This window comes from Rutidosis leptorrhynchoides, chromosome 1, assembly GCF_046630445.1.
Source record: "Rutidosis leptorrhynchoides isolate AG116_Rl617_1_P2 chromosome 1, CSIRO_AGI_Rlap_v1, whole genome shotgun sequence".
NCBI classification, from domain to species: domain Eukaryota; kingdom Viridiplantae; phylum Streptophyta; class Magnoliopsida; order Asterales; family Asteraceae; genus Rutidosis; species Rutidosis leptorrhynchoides.
The window spans coordinates 437,796,272-437,813,424 of NC_092333.1; the positions used below are offsets into that span (position 1 = coordinate 437,796,272).

At 33.7% G+C, this 17,153-nt stretch overlaps 1 non-coding gene across 1 annotated transcript; it reads left to right on the top strand.

The window, feature by feature from the left end:
- The first annotated feature begins 5,643 nt into the window (after positions 1-5,643).
- LOC139887083 (small nucleolar RNA R71) lies at positions 5,644-5,750 on the top strand. Its single transcript, XR_011772931.1, has one exon. It is a non-coding gene; the product is annotated as a small nucleolar RNA R71 (small nucleolar RNA).
- Positions 5,751-17,153: the final 11,403 nt, after the last annotated feature.

A 17,153-nucleotide genomic window follows, 5' to 3' on the forward strand; every position in this document is an offset into this window, starting at 1 on the left:
TTCGGTTCCATAACCTAATTTAACTCATGACGAATTTTTGAAATATTTTGGGTTGATTGATTAAAGATATTTATACCTTAAGAATAAACGTTAAATTTCGCAGTGATGTAATAAATTTTTGTATGATATCAATAATTTCGGTCGCCAAACCTAATTTTATTTAATACCAATTTAATACTTTATAGGGAACAAATTAGCGTTTATTATCAAAAGGTTAAAAATAAAAATAAAAACAAAAAAAACTGTACAGACTTACCTGTGAGATAGTATTCTTAGTTATATGATCTATCCCATTCATAAGATAGTCGGTTTAATTGGTTTTCCATGGCTACATAGGCGTAACCTCGAGCATTCAGTGTTTTTTCTTCTAAACATATGAACGGTCCGTCTCTGCATAAAGTAGCAAATTCGGTATTTGAATAGGTTTGATTATTTGAACATTTACCTCCATGTGACCATTTTTCGCATTTGTGACATCTTTCTAGGTGTCGTGCTCTTCTTTTCGCTGCGGATTTTGATTTTACTTTACCAAATTGTGACTTATTATCTTCGCATCTGGATTCTTTTCTTACTCCGTCCAATCTTTCTCTGATTACTGATACTATTTCACTCGGAAGTGTGTCATTATTACATTTAGTGATCAAAGCGTGTAGCATTAGACCATGGTTTAGTTCACAGGCAGTCTTCATTTTCTAAAAAAAATAAAAATTCAGAATGGGGGGAGAAGACTAGTTCTTTAGGGTCTGCTAGGGAAAGACCATTCGGGTTCCATTTTCGAGAACTACACGAAAACAGACAATCTAACTCTAACAGAAATACATATTATCCTTTAAAGACTTGATTCTCCCCACACTTAGTTAGCTGTGGTATCAAAATTGTGATTAACTTCATTGTCGAATTCCATCGGACTATCTATGTAGTGTTTAACTCTGTGACCATTAACTTTAAATTCAATCCCATTTGAATTTATTAATTCTATCGTTCCGTATGGGAAACTCTTTTGACTATGAATGGTCCAGACCATCTTGATTTCAATTTTCCAGGAAATAGCTTGAATCGTGAATTGAAAAGAAGAACTCTGTCTCCTTCTTTAAATTCTTTTAAACTTCTGATTCTTTTATCATGCCATTTCTTCGTTCTTTCTTTATAGATTAACGAATTTTCGTATGCTTCATGTCTTAATTCTTCTAATTCGTTTAGTTGACTTAATCGTAGACGTCCAGCTTCATGTATATCAAGATTACATGTCTTCAAAGCCCAAAATGCTTTGTGTTCAATTTCTACTGGAAGATGACATGCTTTTCCATAAACAAGTCTAAAAGGTGTGATTCCAATTGGAGTTTTGTAGGCTGTTCTAAAAGCCCAGAGTGCATCCTCCAATTTAATGGACCATTCCTTCGGATTTGATCCTACGGTTTTCTCTAGAATACGTTTTAAATCTCGGTTGGTATTTTCAACTTGTCCACTTATTTGTGGATGATATGCGGTGGAGATTTTATGAGTTACTCCATATCTTTTAAGAACTTTCTCAAGTTGATTATTACAGAAATGAGTACCCCGATCACTTATTAAAGCTTTCGGTGTTCCAAACCTTGCAAAAAGACGTTTTAAAAAGTTGACTACAACTCGTGCATCGTTAGTTGGGAGAGCTTTTGCTTCCGCCCATTTAGATACATAATCAATGGCAACGAGAATGTAGAGATTATTATGAGATTTTGGAAATGGACCCATAAAGTCAATACCCCAAATGTCAAATACTTCACATACTTGGATGACATTTTGTGGCATTTCATCACGTTGACTTATTTTTCCGGTCCTTTGACAAGCATCACAGGATTTGCAAAGAAGGTGTGCGTCTTTGTAAATTGTAGGCCAATAGAATCCAGCTTCATAAACTTTTCTTGCTGTTAGTTGAGGCCCATAATGCCCTCCTGTTGGTCCTGTGTGACAATGGTTTAAAATTTTACTAGCTTCATCTCCAAATACACATCGGCGTATTATTCCATCGGGACAACTTTTAAACAAATGTGGATCTTCCCAAAAATAGTGTTTTATATCACTAAAGAATTTCTTTCGTTTTTGGTACGATAATCCTTTTTCAAGGAATCTACAAACTAAGTAGTTTGCATAGTCTGCAAACCATGGAATTTCATTATAATCTATCTTCAATAGATATTCATCAGGAAAGTTGTCTTGTATGGCCGATTCATTTAGAACTTCTAATTCGGGATTTTCAAGACGAGAAAGATGATCAGCGGCGAGATTTTCTGCTCCTCTTTTATCTCGGATTTCAATATCGAACTCTTGTAAGAGTAAGATCTAATGGATTAATCTTGGTTTGGCATCTTGTTTCGAAAATAGGTATCTAAGAGCAGAATGGTCGGTATAGACCACCGTTTTTGCTAGAACGAGATATGAACGAAATTTGTCAAAAGCAAAGACAATAGCAAGGAGTTCTTTTTCAGTAGTTGTATAGTTCGTTTGTGCTCCTTGTAACGTCTTACTAGCATAATATATAGGTTGAAATCGTTTTTCAATCCTTTGTCCTAAAACGGCTCCCATTGCAAAATCACTTGCATCGCACATTAGTTCAAACGGTAGATTCCAATTTGGTGTTATCATGATCGGCGCATTAGTGAGTTTCTCTTTAAGAATATTAAAAGATTTGATACATTCATCTGAAAAGATGAATGGAGCATCCTTTTCTAGGAGTTTATTCATAGGAGTGGCAATTTTAGAAAAAACTTTTATGAAACGTCGGTAAAAACCGGCATGCCCTAGAAAACTCCTAACTCCTCTAACATTGGTGGGATGTGGAAGTTTAGCAATTACATCTACTTTAGCTCTATCCACTTCAATTCCTTCTTTTGAAATTTTATGTCCAAGAACGATGCCTTCTTTAACCATGAAATGGCATTTCTCCCAATTAAGTACTAGATTTGATTGTTCGCATCTAATAAGCATTCGTTCCAGATTAACTAGACATGATTCAAATGTATCACCAAAGACTGAAAAGTCATCCATGAAAACTTCCATGCATTCTTCTATCATGTCGTGAAAAATCGCCATCATACACCTTTGAAAGTTTGCAGGGGCGTTGCAAAGTCCAAATGGCATGCGTTTATAAGAAAAAGTACCATAAGGGCAAGTGAATGTGGTTTTCTCTTGATCTTCGGGTGCTAATAGAATTTAAAAATATCCGGAAAATCCATCTAGAAAACAATAGTAACTATTTCCGGCTAATCTTTCCAACATTTGATCAATGAAAGGTAAGGGAAAGTGATCTTTTCTGGTGGCGTCATTTAATTTTCTATAATCAATACATACACACCATCCTGTTACAGTCCTAGTAGGAATAAGCTCATTTTTTTCATTTGTAATGACAGTCATGCCACCCTTCTTAGGTACGCATTGAACTGGGTTTACCCATGGACTATCAGAAATTGGATAAATTAGACCTGCGTCTAGCAGTTTAATAATTTCTTTTTTAACTACATCTTGCATATTAGGATTTAGTCTTCGTTGGCGTTACACATACGTTTTATGACCTTCTTCCATAAGGATTTTATGTGTGCAATACGAAGGACTTATTCCATTAATATCATGAATCTTCCATGCAATGGCTGGTTTATGAGCTTTCAACACAGAAATGAGTTATGATTTCTCATTTTCAGTAAGAGAAGACGATATTATTAGAGGTAATTCAAATTCACCATGTAAATAAGCGTATTCCAAATGGTTTGAAAGTGGCTTTAACTCTAATTTCGGAGGTTCTTCTATCGATGATTTGTATCGATATCTGTCTTCTTCTTTTAGCATTTGAATTTCTTCTGTTGTTGGTTCATATTCATTAGCTATAAGTGTAGCTAACATTTCAACTTCATCAATTGGTTCAGTTCCTTCTCCTAAAGAACATTCTCCTGTTCCTTGTAATTCTGGAAATTCTTCTAATAATTCTGCATGTGAATCTATAGTTTGAATATAATAACATGTATCATCTGCAGATTGCGGTTGTTGCATTGCTCTATCAACTGAAAAGGTAACACTCTCGTCCTCTATACTTAGGGTCAGTTTCTTACCGAACACGTCTATCATTGCTTTAGCCGTGTTTAAGAATGTCTTCCTAATATGAGAGGAACTTGAGAATCTTCTTCCATGTCCAGAACAACAAAATCTACTGGAAATACTAAAGTACCAACTTTAACTAGCAAGTTCTCCATTATCCCTCTAGGATATTTTATTGATCTATCGGCTAGTTGTATGCTTATTCTTGTTGGTTTCAATTCTCCAAGGTCTAGTTTAGTGTATAGTGAAAACGGCATTAAATTTATACTAGCACCTAAGTCTGCCAATGCTTCTATTGAACTAAGACTACCCAGAAAACATGGAATTGTGAAACTTCCTGGATTAGATAATTTTTCTGGTATCTTATTCAACAGCACTGCTGAACAATTAGCGTTCATGGTAACAGCCGAGAGTTCTTCCATTTTCTTTCTATTCGTGATCAGATCTTTCAAGAATTTAGCATATCTAGGCATTCCTGAAATCACATCAATGAAAGGAAGATTTACATTTATCTGTTTAAACATATCCAAGAATTTGGATTGCTCGGCTTCAAGTTTCTCTTTCTTCATTTTACTCGGGTAAGGAAGTGGTGGTTGGTATGGTTTAACATAAGGTTTAGCCTTAACTGTGTTATTTTCATTAACCTTTTCAACTATCGGTTCTTTTTCCTTATCTTGTTCAGGTTGTGGTTCTTGTGGAGTAGGAATAGCTTCATCAGAAGTTACAGGTATTTCAGGTGGTTTAAGTGTTGTACCACTTCTTGTGGTAATGGCTTTAGCTGTTTCATTCCGGGGGTTAGCATTTGAATCACTAGGTAAACTTTCCGATTTTCTTTCACCTATTAACCTTGCTAGGTTACTTACTTCTTGTTCCAGATTTTGAATAGAAGCTTGTTGATTTCTAAATGCTTGAGCATTTTGTTCATTGGTTTGTTTTTGAGATGTGAAAAACTGCGTTTGAGTTTCAACTAGCTTCGTCATCATATCTTCTAAATTCGGCTTTTTATCATCGGGTTGTGGTGGTTTGTTTTGAAAATTAGGTCTTTGCTGATTGTAAGTATTGTTGGATACTTGTTGATTGCTCGGACCTTGTTGGTTGTTGTATGGAATATTTCGGTTATAGTTCTGATTTTGATTGTAAATAGGTCTTGGCGGTTGATAATTATTCTGATAATTATTTCCAGGCCTTTGGTTTATGTATGAAATATTCTCTCTTTGTTCCATTGTTAATTCAATACTGAGACAATCTTTTGTCAAATGTGGTCCTCCACACTGCTCACAACTAATTCGTATTGAGTGAATATCCTTAGTCATCTTTTCCATTCGTCTCTCCACAGCATCAATCTTTGTGGAAATGAAATCTAAGTCATGGCTAGAATCGGCTCTAGCTGCTTTAGATGATCTAACGATATCTTTTTCTTGGTGCCACTCATGCGAGTGGGAAGCAGTGTTATCAATAATTTTATAAGCATCAGTTTCGGTTTTCTTCATAATGGAACCACCAGCTGCTATATCTATGTCTTTCCTTGTAGTGATGTCGCATCCTTGGTAGAATATTTGTACTATTTGGCAGGTATCTAAACCATGTTGCGGACATCCTCTTAATAACTTTCCAAATCTTGTCCACGCTTCATATAGAGTTTCATTCGGTTTCTGTGTAAACTTAACAATTTCTCCTTGAAGTCTTACGGCTTTAGATGCAGGAAAAAATTGTTTAAGCAAATTTTCAACTAAAACGTCCCATGTATCAATCGCCCCTTCAGGTAACGATTCCAACCAATCTTTGGCTTCTGCCTTTAAAGTCCAGGGAAATAACATGAGATATATCTGTTCATCCTCCACTTCTCAGATTTTAAATAGAGTGCAGATCATATTAAAGGTACGAAGATGTTCATTTGGATCTTCCTTCGGCGCATCACTAAATTGGCATTGATTAGTCACCATATGTAGAATTTGTCCTTTGATTTCATAATCTGGCGCATTAATGTCTGGATGAGTAATTGCGTGACCTTAGCCAGTACGTTTAGCTCTCATTCGGTCTTCCATATTTAAAGGTTCCAGATTCTCCATAATTGAATTTGTTGAATCGGAATCACTAGAGGATTCTGATTTAATGGTTCGTTCCTCAACAATCTCTGTTTGAATGATTGGTGGTTCCGGAGGAAAGTTTAGTGGTTCAGGATCTATGAATCGTCCCTGAATATTCTCCGGATTCTCAATTGTGAGGTCGGGTTCAAAAAATGGATTATCATAAATTTGAACTGGAGTACTTGGTCGACTGGATAACGATTCTAAAGAAAAATCAACGGCGGTAATATTTTCTAAATGTCTTGATCTAGTTACAGGTGGTGAACGTACAAAAGGTGGTGAACGTCTTGCTCAGTGCATTCACTGAATATCCTATTAGTTTTTAAAAAGGAAAGAAAAATTATATAAGTTATCCAATTAATAGACTTTTCTGATTTTGCCCATGTTTCGAATAGCCAAAAGATGCAGCAGAGGGGCAGGATTCGTTTGGTCTCAATATAATTGAGGACTGTTTGGCTCCAATAACCCGGTCCATGTACAAATCCAACTATTACTACGAACCAGAAAATTTTGATGTCTATCAATTTAACCACTTAAAATAAATTTTCGTAATTTTAAGAAATTTAGATAAGAAGTAGAATAAAAAATCTATGTCCTAAAAACTAGAATAGCGAGAAATAAGAAAGAAAAAGAGCGTGTCGGGAAAAGATCGAAAATAAAAATAAGAAAGAAAAAGAGTGACTTATAGAACTTAAAAACACTAGACTAACCCAACCTTATTACTATCACTAACTTAAAATTATAATCGCAAATTGAGATTACTAATTGGAATGATAATTGATACATAGGTAAAAGGTGTCTAAAAATATTAAAGCTTACAAGAAAAACTATATCCCAAATGGCAATAACTTAAAAAGAAACTAAAACTTAAAAAGGCGTCGCAAAATTCTAAAGTACCTAAATCTTAGTCTAAAGAAAAGGCACTTAAGGGATTTTACGACAAAGCCTAAAAATCTAGAAGTAAAAAATAACTATGGCAAAAACTATATCTTAAAACTAAATACGAGCAAAAAATACAAATATTACGCTAAAACAATTAAAAAGGGACAAAATATAAAAATATACAAAAAGTTGTAAAAATTACAATTTTTATAAAAATATTATTTTTATATTATTTATTTTATTAAACTATTAATTTTATATTTTAATTAAACTAATTTAACTAAAATACAATTTAATTTAAAAACTTAAAACTAATTATAATAATAAATAAGTAATTAGGGTTAATAATAATTAATAAATAATAATTACCCCGTATTTAATGCTGATTAGGATTTCTGTCGGCGTGTCAGAGTGTCTCCGCGAGTCGCAGTATTCGAAACTGCAAACCCCGCGAGTCGCGGGGTTCCAATTTTCAGATGACAGGTTGATTAAAATTTGACGCATTTTTTTTTTATATTCTGTTTTATATTTTCTTTTTAAATAAAAATATTTATATAATAAAAACTTATATTTAAAAACTAAAATAAAAATAGAACTACTTTATAATTTTAAAAATATCTTAAAAATAGATTTATATATATATATATTAATTTTTTTTTGGTTTTTTTTATGTTTTAAATAAAAATATTTAAATAAAACTTATATTTTTATAAAATAAAAATAAAGAAACTTTATAAAACTTAAATATTTAACAAAATCTTAAAAAAATATATAAATTTTTGTTTTCTTTTAATATTTTTGAATAATTAAAAACGTATTTTTACAAAAGTGAATTTTAATAAAAGTAAACTAAAAATAAAAATCTTTTTTTTTATTTATTTAGCGTTGCGCTTCCGGCTTTTAAGTTTGATTGTTCCCCGGCAGCGGCGCCAAAAACTTGATGTTAAAGCTAAGGGGTATAAAATACTATTAAATTTTAGCAGGAAATACTATTAAATACGATACAATTTTACACAAGATATTTATTTATTTATAGAATGGATATACTTAAACCTTGCTACAACACTTATAGGCAGTGTACCTAATCATACAGTAGTGTAGTTTTTAGTAAGTCCGGTTCGTTCCACAGGGAAAATCTTTAAACAAAGCTTAACGCTATATTAGTTTACTTTTATAAAAATACAAATATATATATAAGTAATATTATTATTATAAAGGGGGGTTTTTACCGTTTAATGACCGGTTTGTCGATTTTAAAACTTTAGTCGCAGTTAAAATAAAATGTAAAATATTAAATAAATAAAAGACTTAATTTAAAGCTTAAAGTAAATAACGATAATGAAATTGCGAATAATAAAAGTGCGATAAAATAAACTTGCGATAATTAAAAAGTACGATAATTAAAAGTGCAATTAAATACAATAACAATAAAAATGCGATAATTAGAAGTGCAATTAAATATAAAATTAAAGGAAATTAAATATGAAATAAAATAATTATACTTATTTAAACTTCCGTAATCATGATGTTTGACGTGTTGATTTTAGTTTTATGCCCATGGGTTAATTGTCCTTTGTTCTGGATTATTTAATATGTCCGTCTGGTTTTTGTCCATAACAGTCCATCAGTCATAAATATAAAGTGTGAGTGTCCTCGTCAAATTATCCTTATACCCGAAGTTAAATATTCCAACTAATTTGGGGACTTAAACTGTAACAAGATTTTAATACTTTGTTTAATAATTACACCAGGATGTCGACTGAGTGTAACCCAAGGTTTTAATACTTTGTTAACAATTATGCCAAGTGTCCTTGTACATAATTTCACCCCTGTTTTAATAATTCTAATGACTATTAATCCATTCCCGTATCCGGTTAAATGAACGATTATTCGTACATATAAATACCCCGCCCATCGTGTCCGATTGAGTGTATATGGTAATTTATGGTTACGTCCAATTATAAATCTTTATATTAACATTAACAAACTATCATTTAGTTAAACAAATATAAAGCCCATTAATAGCCTATAGTCTAATTTTCACAAGTGTCGTTCTTTTGTCCAAACCCCAATTATGGTACAAAGCCCAATTACCCAATTTTAGTAATTAGCCCAACATCATGATTACTTCGGATTAAATAAGCATAATAATAACTTAGCTACGAGACATTAAATTAAAAAGGTTGAACATAACTTACAATGATTAAAAATAGCGTAGCGTTACACGGACAGAATTTCGACTTACACCCTTACAACATTCGCTAACATACCCTTATTATTAGGATTAAAATTAAAATTAAAATTAAAATATAAATTATAAATATAAATATTACGTATAGATAGATGGATGGATATATTGGATGATAAAAATGATCAGAATTCATTGGGTTTTATAGGGATTTTCGTATTTGGCTGCTCCGCTAGTCGCGGCATTTTTGGCCTCCATACTCTGCAACTCGCGGAGTTCATAATTCCAGCTCACAAAGGTTTGTCTTTTAATTTGCCGACGTTTTATAAATATATTATAATATATATATATTAATTTTAAGAATTAATTATATATTATATTATATTTATATACATAGTTAACTTGTAATTTTTAGTCCGTTGCGTCGAGCGTTGAGAGTTGACTCTGGTCCCGGTTCCGGATTTTCGAACGTCCTTGCGTACAATTTAATATCTTATACTTTGTGTTTTGAATCTTGTACTCTTGTAATTTCGAGACGTTTCTTATCAATAATTTGAACCTCTTTGATTGTATTTTGTACTTTTGAGCTTTTTGGTCGTTTGCGTCTTCAATTCGTCGAATTTGTCTTTTGTCTTCACCTTTTAATATTTAAACAAATATCACTTGTAAATAGAACATTTGCAACTAAAAGCTTGTCTTTCTTGGGGAATAATGCTATGAAATATATGTTCGTTTTTAGCATTATCAATAGTACATATGACATGATCACACAGTTGAAGGAGATGTTCCTTCAACAAGCTCGTGTCGAGCGCTTTGAAACGGTCCGAGCACTTCATGCATGTTGGATGGACGACACCCAATCCCTTTCATCTTATGTCCTTAAGATGAAAAGCCTAATTGGTCGAGCAAACCGTCCTAATTGCAATGTGTCTAATGAATTAGCCACAGACCTTATCCTTAACTCATTGTCAAAGAGGTTTGACACATTCGTGTTAAATTATAACATGAATGGATGGGATAAGAGCATTGGCGAATTACATGCCATGCTTAAGACGGTCAAAGCGAGCATGGGTAAAAGGGCTTCATCCATGTTTGTGATCAATGAAGGCGGGTCCAAAAACAATAACACTTCTAAGCCGAAGGCGGCTAAGAGGAAAGGACCCGCCTACCAAGGCAAGGGCAAGGGAAAGGGGAAGATGGTTACCCCAACCAACAACAACAAGAAGCAAAAGGTTGCCGGTAAAGCTAACCCCAAGGAAGATCCGTGCTTTGGTTGTGGTGAAATGGGTCACTGGAAACGCAACTGCCCGGTCTACCTAAAGGAGTTGAAGGAAAAGAAGGATGCAGGGCAAACCTCAAGTAATGTATATATGGTATACATTGAGCTTAGTATTACTTCTTCTAATACATGGGTATTAGACACAGGATGTGGAACTCATATTTGCAATTCTTTGCAGGGGTTCAAAAGAAGTGATCAAGAAGCGGGAACAACAAGTCTCTTCATGAGAAATGGAGCAAGGGTGCAAGTGAAAGCTCAAGGAGACTTTATTTTAAAGCTTCCAAGTGGTTTGGAGCTTATTTTGGAAAATGTTTTGTATGCACCCGATTTATCGCGAAACATTATTTCTGTATCCCGTTTGAAACAATATGGTTTTAATCTTAATTTCATTAATGATGATATCCATGTTTCTTTAGATAATGTGTTCTATTTTAAGGCTTCGCCTTCGAATGGTATTTATGAATTGGTTCATGATGACACATCATACAATAGCTCAATATACCATGGGAACACCAAGAAACTCAAAAGGGATTTGAGTGATTCCTACTTATGGCATTGTCGCATTGGTCACATAAATAAGAATCGAATGCATAAACTTCGAAAGAATGGACTTTTGAAATCAAATGAACTAGACTCGTTTGATGTATGTGAGTCTTGTTTACAAGGAAAAATGACTAAAGCACCTTTCAAAGGGACCTATGAAAGGGCTAAGGACTTATTGGGATTAATACATTCGGATGTATGTGGACCCTTTAAGCCCATAACTAGGAATGGTGAAAGATACTTCATTACTTTCATTGATGACTTCAGTCATTTCGGATATGTCTACTTGTTAAGACATAAGGACGAAACTTTTGAAGCATTCAAAGAGTATCAAAACGAAGTACAATATCAACTCAATAAGACAATCAAGGTACTTCGTACCGATAGATGAGGTGAATACCTAAGCGATGCTTTCCAAGATCATCTTAGAAGTTGTGGGATTATCTCGCAACTCACTCCTCCTGGAACACCCCAACTGAATGGAGTTTCCGAAAGGAGGAACCGAACCCTAATGGATATGGTTCAATCTATGATGGCTAGAAGCTTGTTACCTCTATCATTTTAGGGTTATTGTCTATGCTCCGCGGCTCGTATTTTAAATATGGCCCCAACCAAGAAAGTGGAACGAACACCTCATGAGATGTGGTTTGGAAAACCTCCATCTCTATCATACTCAAAAGTATGGGGATGTGAAGCTTATCCTAAGCATTACGTCCCTAATAAGTTGAATGCTCGATCCACGAAGTGTATCTTCATAGGATATCCCAAGGATAATATGGGATATTATTTCTATGATCCTTCCGAGTAGAATGTATTTGTTGCTCGGAAGGCTGAATTCCTTGAAACTAAGTTCCTAATGGAAGGTGAAAGTGAAAGGAAGATAGATCTTGAAGAGGTTCAAGATCAAACAATTGATACACAATTGGTTGACACTAGCACTCAACATGAAAATGTTAAGAATGATCAAATGGATGATCAAAATACACAAGACGTTCGCAAATCTGGTAGGATTAGTAATCCTCCTGAGAGATATGGGTTTCTCATGGATGGTTGCTATGTGGTTGATTTGGATGAACCAACAAACTACCAAGATGCTTTATCAAGGATTGATAAAGATAAATGGCAGGAAGCTATGAATGCCGAGATGCAATCCATGTATGACAACCAAGTTTGGGAACTTGTTGTACAACCTGCTGGCTCCAGGCTAGTTGATTGTAAATGGCTTTTCAAAATGAAAACCGACATACATGGAAACTTGGATACATATAAAGCTAGACGTGTAGCAAAAGGTTTCGCTCAAACTCAAGGGGTTGACTATTATGAAACTTTTTCGCCTGTGGCAATGCTAAAGTATATTAGGATATTATTTGCCATTGCTGCTCATTATGATTACGAAATATGGCAAATGGATGTCAAGACCGCTTTCCTAAATGGATATCTTGTGGAAGATGTCTATATGGTTCAGCCTGAAGATTTTGTTGATCCGAAATATCCTAAAAAGGTATGCAAGTTAAAGAAGTCAATCTACGGATTGAAACAAGCATCTAGAATGTGGAATCATCGTTTTAATGAGGAAGCCGAGAAATTTGGCTTCATTAAAAATGGTGATGAAGCTTGTGTATATAAGAAAGCTAGTGGGAGCACTATCATGTTCCTTATACTATATGTGGATGATATATTATTATTTGGAAATGATATTTCGGCAATGCAAGGAGTTACAACTTGGCTAAGTAAATGCTTTTCCATTAAGGATCTTGGAGAAGCACAATACGTTTTGGGGATTTGGATCTACAGGAATAGATCCAAGAAACTGATAGGTTTGAATCAAAGTGCATTCATTGAAAAGGTCTTGAAAAGGTTCAAGATGCAGAACTCTAAGAGTGGTTTGGTACCTATTCAAAGAGGAACGCCTCTCAGTTCATCTCAGTGTCCTACCACGAAAGATGAACAAGAGAGAATGAAGAGAGTCCCGTATGCATCTGCTATTGGGTCAATCATGTATGCAATGATATGCACTAGACCGGATGTGTCATGTGCTCTTAGCTTGACAAGTAGATACCAGAACAACCCAGGTAACAGCCATTGGATTGCGGTTAAAAGTATATTGAAATACCTTAGGAGGACTAAGGATATGTTTCTAATATATGGGTCTGGTGAGGAGGAACTCGCTGTAAAAGGTTACGTGGACGCGAGTTTCCAAACTGATCGAGATGATTCTCGATCACAATCCGGTTATGTCTTCACGTTAAATGGAGGTGCGGTCTCTTGGAAGAGTTCAAAACAGGATGTTGTTGCTTTATCCACTACAGAGTCGGAGTACATTGCCACCTTATTGGCAGCTCAGGAAGCTGCATGAATGAAGAAATTCATAGACGACTTAGGAGTAGTCCCTTCCATTCAAGACCCTCTTGAGATCTTTTGTGACAACGTGGGTGAAATTGCTCAAATCAAGGAACCTCGTGCTCACCAAAAGACCCGTCACATTGAGCGGAGATTCAACTACATAAGGGATGAAGTTGAAAAAGGAAAGATATGTATTCGCAAAGTTCACACAGATCTTAATATAGCGGATCCTCTCACGAAGCTCTTACATGGAACAAAACATGCAGGACATGTTTGTGCATTAGGGCTTCAATATTCTAGTGATTGGTCATGATCTGTTTTAAGTATTGTAACAGAACGAAATTGTTCAAACTCATTAATATAATTATGGTATTAATTTATTTTGAGTCATGTTCCTATTTTGCATATTTTATCCATGAATAAGTAATTATTCTAAATTCCGTAGTCGATCACATTCGTGGGAACATGTGTGAGTTTTAGACTATTATGAACTTGGATTGGTATACATTCACGGACTGAATGTGGGGCAAGGTTGCTACCAAGGTTCATAGATATTTGTGGGCTACAAATATTGGAAGACCCGCCCTCAAGATTTGCTAACTGGAGCCTTTGTGGTTGATCACATGTAATCTTGAGTAAAGGCGAATATCATTGTATCCTCTGACCTGAGATACATATTGGGTTCAGATATTTACCAAGTATTGTGCCTTGATTCTTTCCTTCGCTATTCTGAAATATGGTAGTTCATAAGGAAGAGCTCAGGTACAATGCAAGGTACATATTTAGGACGTATGTAGTCAAGATGGAATTTGTCCCTCTTATTCGTTGAGAGTCAGATGTTTAAGGCCTGATAAAGTTAAATCTAAAGGAGAGTGATCACTCTGTATCTCTTGAATTTAACATGACATCTAGGATGAAAGGATATAATGAAAAGATTCACCTATTCATATTCGAGATGGGAACTCGAAAGGGATGATGTTATTGAATGGTACAAAGTCATAACATATTGGGGGTGATGGACGGTCGTTAGGTGGTATCCATCACTTGTATTAATTTCTTATGATTCTCGTGCAAGTGGGAGATTGAAGGTATTTCGTATGCCCGAGAGACATATTAAATTAATGTGGCTAATATGTTTTGATCCAAGTCGGGTCATACCCAATAACAATCTTACCGACACCTTATTCGTATTTGATCTTAGCGATTGGATCATTGATTAAATACGCGACACTTGAATTTTAAGGAAAAGGTTTCTTAAATAATATTACTTGATATGTTTATATAAGTTATGGAACAACTTATATAACAAGGATTTAATTATTTATAGGTTAAATAATTAATTAAGTTATGTTACATTTTATAAAATTGGTTTTATAAAATATACATAACAAATAATATACAAGTTTATAAAAAATGTGTTTTATGAAATCAAGTTTTATAAAAACTGATTTTATAAAATCAGTTATATATATATATATATATATATATATATATATATATATATATATATATATATATATATATACATGATAATGTGAGTGGCATGGGAGTTGGAATGAGCATGCATTTGTTTATTAATTACTACCCATGCTTAACTAAGACCAAGACTTAGTATTCTACACTCACACATGCATTCAAATATCAATCAAGTAAGCTCCAAACTGCACATTTTTTCTGCCCAAACAGGCTGTCTGGCCGTGGCCTTTTGAGGCTCAAAAGTGGTTCAAATTTTGTTCATGCAAGTTGATTTTCAAGTGTTCTTCAAATCCTAACTAAATACAAAGGTGTTGGGTGATTGCTTGGGGTATTACACACTTGAGGCTTCAAGTTAGAAGCTCTACTTTCCATCATCTTCATCATCATCTTGCAACCTTGATAACAACCCTCAACTAGCTTGAGGAGGTATAATCTTACTTCCTTTGTTGTTATATGTAAGCATTATTTCAAGACTTTATATTATATGGAATTCAATCAAAATGGTTAAACATATTAACATGCTTTCTTAATATTATGCTTTCGCTTGTTATAACTCTATATGAATTGGTTTCATGAATAAGTTAACATTAAGAACTTGTTGAAATGTTGAATTCCATCAAGATGTACAGAAATAAATCGATATATATTATCTTGAATCAATCCACGACCAAGTGTATACATGTCTTAGGCTAGATCATAACTCAAAGTATATATATTTTTGGAATCAACCTCAACCCTGTATAGTTAACTTCAACATTACTGCATATAGAGTGTCTATGGTTGTTCCAAATAATATATATACATGGGTCGATATGATATGTCAAAACATTTGCATACGTGTCTATGGTATCCCAAGATTACATAATATATTAGAATACATGTATAATACAATATAAGTTAGCTAGGATATGATTTGTATAGATTTGTTAAACATATCCCGTAGCTAAAAAGATCAAAAATATCCAATCTTGTTTTACCCATAACTTCTTCATTTTAAATCCGTTTTGAATGAATCAAATTGCTATGGTTTCATATTGAACTTTATTTTATGAATCTAAACATAAAAAGTATAGGTTTATAGTCGGAAATATAAGTTACAAGTCGTTTTTGTAAAGGTAGTCATTTCAGTCAAAAGAACGACGTCTAGATGACCATTTTAGAAAACATACTTCCACTTTGAGTTTAACCTTGATTTTTGGATATAGTTTCATGTTCATATGAAAAATCATTTTCCCAAAAGAACAAATTTTAAATCAAAGTTTATCATAGTTTTTAATTATCCAAACCAAAACAGCCACCGGTTTCACTACGACGGCGTATATTCGATTTTATGGTGTTCATCGTGTTTCCAGGTTTTAAATCATTAAGTTAACATATCATATTGATATAGAACATGTTTTTAGTTGATTTTAAAAGTCAAGTTAGAAGGATTAACTTTTGTTTGCGAACAAGTTTAGAATTAACTAAACTATGTTCTAGTGATTACAAGTTTAAACCTTCGAATAAGATAGCTTTATATGTATGAATTGAATGATGTTATGAACATCATTACTACCTCAATTTTTCTGGATAAAACTACTGGAAATGAGAAAAATGGATCTAGCTTCAAAGGATCCTTGGATGGCTTGAAAGTTCTTGAAACAGTATCATGACACGAAAACAGTTCAAGTAAGATTTTCACTCGAAATAAGATTGTTATAGTGGTAGAAATTGAATCAAAGTTTGAATATGAATATTACCTTGAATTAGAAAGATAACCTACTGTAAATAACAAAGGTTCCTTGATCTTAGATGATTACTTGGAATAGATTAGAAAGCTTGGAAGTAGACTAGCAAACTTGGAAGTATTCTTGATTTTTATGAAACTATACTTATGGAATTTATGAAGAACACTTAGAACTTGAAGATGGAACTTGAGAGAGATCAATTAGATGAAGAAAATTGAAGAATGAAAGTGTTTTTAGGTATTTTTGGTCGTTGGTATATGGATTAGATATAAAGGATATGTAATTTTGTTTTCATGTAAATAAGTCATGAATGATTACTCATATTTTTGTAATTTTATGAGATATTTCATGCTAGTTGCCAAATGATGGTTCCCACATGTGTTAGGTGACTCACATGGGCTGCTAAGAGCTGATCATTGGAGTGTATATACCAATAATATATACATCTAAAAGCTGTGTATTGTACGAGTACGAATACGGGTGCATACGAGTAGAGATGAAACTGAACGAGGATGTAATTGTAAGATTTTTTGTTAAGTAGAAGTATTTTGATAAGTGTCTTG